This window comes from Tenrec ecaudatus, chromosome 1, assembly GCF_050624435.1.
Source record: "Tenrec ecaudatus isolate mTenEca1 chromosome 1, mTenEca1.hap1, whole genome shotgun sequence".
NCBI lineage: Eukaryota > Metazoa > Chordata > Mammalia > Afrosoricida > Tenrecidae > Tenrec > Tenrec ecaudatus.
In genome coordinates this window covers 152,435,009-152,439,751 of record NC_134530.1, presented here as the reverse complement: position 1 = coordinate 152,439,751, position 4,743 = coordinate 152,435,009, and positions in this window count along the sequence as shown.

Sequence of the window (4,743 nt, the reverse complement as noted above, 5' to 3'; positions counted from 1 at the left end):
GATACGGAGAGGGTTCTGATGTGAATATCACCAAATCCGGGCATCCCATGGAGACAAGAAGGACCGAGTGGGGTGGCTGCATCCTGGAAGAGGAAGCCCCATGAGGGGAGGCTGAGGGGAGTGCTGACAGCACCAGGAGGGCCCCCATGCTTTGGCCTGGAAAACAGGGGTGGGCGGGAAGGGAGAAGGACTTTCACTGTGGGCAAGGGGAGGGAAGAAGGGGAACTACTAGTCCCTGAAATGGGAGGAAAAGCTGTGGGGATTGTTCGGAATTTCATTGTGTATCTCCGAGAAGGTATGTTGAAATCATAACCCCTGATGCCTATGCGTTTTTTTGTAAATAGGGTCTTTGTGTATGCTATCAGTTGAAACGAGATCATACTGGAGTAGGCTTGGTTCTAACCCCATCTAAGCATCTAATAATCCTTATTCAAAAGAGTACACATTGAGAGGCACACAGAGAAAGGACAGCCACCTGAAGATGCATCTACACGTTAGGGAATTCCTGGGGCTATCCAAAACTGGAAGGTGTTTTTTTAAAAAGCACCTTCTGCTAGAGTTTCTGCTGACAACTAGAATTCAGGCACCTGGCATCCAGAATTGTGAGACAATAAATGTCTTTTCTGATAAGCAGCTCACTCCATCAATCAATTCCCATGCCCACCCAGAAATGAGACTGCCAAAAGGTGGTAGAGATTACTGCCACAAGAATCCAGAGCATCAGTCCCTCCCTGTCTCCTCTGATCCTGATGCTACCTCACAGCTGTACCATTGTCCTGCTGCCTGATGATCTAGGAGCAGCTGAGACCACCCTACCACAACAGGAAAGCTGGGGGCCAAATAAAACATGGGAGCAAGACTTATCAACATACTTTAAAAAAGTAGTTCCCAGTGACACGATGATTCGTTCCATTCGCCTGGAGCAACACAGGAAGTAGGAGCATCAGGAACAGAAGGAGGATGTAGAACATGTTGATAATCTCCTCCACAAACAACTGCCTCTTTTACTACGAGACCAGAAAAACTAGGCAGTGCCCAGCCACCATTACTGGACATGTTGATCAAAGATTCCCTAGACAAATCCTGATCAAAAGGAGGGAAATGTAGAAAAGCATTTAAAATCGTCATGGACTCCAGATTCCCTGGTGCTATGAAGGCTGGATGAACCCCTGAAACGATTGCCCTGAGATCATCTTTAAAGTTTAAACTCAAAATATTCCCTGGCGACTTCTGAAAATCAAACTACAGTTTCATTGAATTGGTTAAAAAGAAAAATCTGCCCTGAGTATTAAACTCTTTTAAGAACTATGTCTATGGGCTCAAATTGACTGCATCCACTTGGAGCTTAGATAGGAAATTAGGGGGCAGTGAGATTATGTCAATGGGGAAGGAACAACTCAGGAAAGGGGGATGGGAACCGTTGCACTCAAAGAACGTCATCCAGGTCACTGACGGGCACATGTAGGAATCATTGATTCGGTTCATGTTTTGCTCTGTATATTCTCGACAACCACAAATAAGTAAAATGTAAGGAAGCTGTTCCTTCCTTACCTGGCACCTGTCTTTGGAGGGCTCCAGACAGACACGGCTGAGGAAGGCTCTACTACACAAATGGGGCCGTGTCCAAAGAAGTCGGTGACTGTTCAAAACCACGGTGTTTTTCCACGCCTCCCCGGGCTGAGCCCATTGCCCTGTGGCTTGTGGGGCCGTGCCTCTGACCCGGGAGGAGCTGCAAGTCTAGGCACGAGAGGCTCCAGGAAGCTAGAGTCTGTGCCGATGATGTTTCCAGCCCGAGGCACGAGCTGGGCTGGACGCCAGGAGCAACTTTTGATCAGTCATTAGGAACAGAGTCCTTCCAACCACAAAGCCACCTCATTCCTGCCTCGGGGCCTTTGCACTTGCCATTCCCTCCACCTGAAATACTCTTCCTCCTGATCTTCACCTCCCTCCCTTCCTCCACTGAAAGTCACCCTGTCCGCCTTCTGTGACCATCCCAGCGGATGTAACCCCTGCTCACTCTGTCACGCACCTTGTCTGTTTCTTTTTTGCAACATGCAATCATCTAGCGTTATCTAGTGACATGGTATACATATTCACGGTCTTTTTACCCATTAGAATTCTCTAAAAAGTGGGGTGGGGGTGAAGGTGGAGGCCTGTTTCTTGTCTACTTTGTTCATCGCTGTCCACAGATTCAGGATGGTAACCACTGAGACGTCTGTTGAACGAAGGGCGGAAGTCATGAATAAGTGCACATGGAAGCAAGCTACGGGCCTGCTTCTCCAAGATAACAGAATGCTTCTCTTCTGCTAACAGAACCCCATTGTCCTCGACGGCTGTGTGTGTTCATGGAGTCGCTCCTGGCCCTGGTGGCAGAAAGGACAAGCGACATAACTCTGGGTAGAGGTATTCACGCTGGGTGAAGTGGAAGGGTTTAGAGAGGTTTGCCCAGGCATGAACAGAGACACAGGCACTGCCACTGGTTCCGGATAGGCTGCTCAGAGCACACAGAGGAAGGATTGTCATGTGAAGGTGCGTCCCCAGACCACCTCTGTCACCCAGACCACCTCTGTCTGTCCAACTCCCAATACTTGGGAAAGTGCTCCTGGGGTGGGGGGGTAGGAGGGTGGGGGAGGAGGATCCCACAGGATGGAGATAGTGGAGATAGCTAGGCCGGAAATCTGAAGAAAACATTGTGAAAGGACTGAATTACCCATCCCTGGAGACTCCCTGCCTCTGAACATGCCTTGTCATGGCGCATGACATCGTTCCTTATTACGAAGGCCCTGTCTTTTTTCTGGAGCAGCCGAAGGCATGGGAACTACGGAGCATCTCCCTCAGTCCCAGGGGCTGCCCGTGGCCTTTGGCTGGGATGCTGACTTTGATCTGCTGGCCATCATGTCAGGTAAGCGTAAATAAGTGAACTCAATCTTTCCCTCCTCCATCTACTCATCCAGCAGACTCATTCAATAAACATCCATGTGCACTGAGCTCGGTGCTAGAGAAACGGAAGAAGGGAGGACCCTGCCCGGAAGGCGCCCAGACCGCTGTGGGAGCAAAGGACATGAGCTGAGATTCACAGTCCAGATGGACATGGTACAATAAAGGAGCCAGGGCTGGCGAGGAAATCATGGGTCCCTGGCCAAACTGGCCGCACAAAGGGCCAGTATCCGAGCTGAGCCTTCAAAGCAAAGCTGGAATTGCCCCGGAGGACAAGGCAGCTCTGCACCTCTTTGTCATAAAGACGAATAAGCAAGAGAGTAAGCAGAGGTGATGGGACAAATCTAATCTAGAAATAGATAATGATGGTGGCTTCACAGCCTAAAACCAAAACCCAGTGGCTGTCTGGTTGGGTTGATGCCAACTCCTGGCCACCCCACGTGCCTCAGAGTAGCACTGCACTCCAGAGTATTCCCAATGCCTGTGATTGTTCAGGTGTTTGTCAGGCCTTTCTTCTGAGGCACCTCTGAGTGGATTTGAACCTCCAACCCCTCCGTAAGTAGCTGAGAGCTTACCCCTATGTACCACCCAGACGAAGATACCAAACTCCCCGTCATTGAGTCAATGACAATCATAGCAACCCTGTGGGGCAGGGTGAAACTGCCCCTGAGAGTTTCCAAGGCTATAACTGCTCATGGGGCTAGGAAGCCCCGTCTTTCTCCTGCACAGGGGCTGGTTGGTTTCAAACTGCTGACCTTTCAGATCTCAGCCCAATGCGTAACCACTACACTACCAAGGCTCCTCTACGTACTGTCCAAGGACTCCAAATTTAATTAATGTCACTATGATTGAGTAGCAAATATAAATTGTGTTATTGATCTTTCACCATGCCAAAAACCAAACCCAAACCTGCTAGTGTTCCGTCAATTCCGATGACTTCTAGGACAGAGTAGCACGGCCCCATAGGGCTTCTGAGGATGTAAAGTTTTGATGGAAGCTGGCTCCATCTCATCTTTCTCCGTGAACATATTTCACCACAATTGTTTTCATTAAAGGGACATGGGGTTAAGCAGGGCCACTTTTAAGCATGTATGAAAAGTCAGTCACTATGTTAAGTGATTTGACAACCTTTTTTTTCTCCAATCCTTATAATACCTGCATAAGATCGATAGTGATATTCCCGTTATCTCAAACATGAGGATTGTGGGGATGGTACAGGGCAGGATAAGGCTTTGTCCCATGGTGCGTGGGGGGTCTCTCTGAGTTGGAGTCCATCTCCCGGCACCTGGCAACAACATTCCCATATGTAACCTAGAAACCGAAGCTCTACTTGGTTGGGTAACAACCATCCAAGGTTATGGGAACTCGCCACACCTGGCTCCAGAGTCCATTCCTTGTCCCGCAGGGGTCGCTGTTTGGGAACCCACACTTGTAGACAGACCAGCAGCTCCAGACCCCTGCCCTGTGAACAGGGGCCAGAAGATGGAAGTGAGCAGGCAGGTAGGAGAAGGCGCGCTCTGAGAAGAGGGTGTGGTGGAAGCGGTGGGTTACAGGGTCAGTGGGCAGAAAGGAGAGAATGGAAATGGCTTGAACACCCTGTCTTCCATCTACTGAGTTAATCTTAAAGTGAATTAGTAATCTCCTAACCCTTTCTGTTCACACCCCACTTACAGCTAAGTATAAGCAGCCCTGGTCACATAGTGGTTACACATCGAGCTGCAAACCGCAAAGTCAGCAGTTCAAAACTACCGGAGTGATGCGCTTTCTCTACTCCTGTAAAGAGTTCTTCTTGGAGTCCCCCAGGGG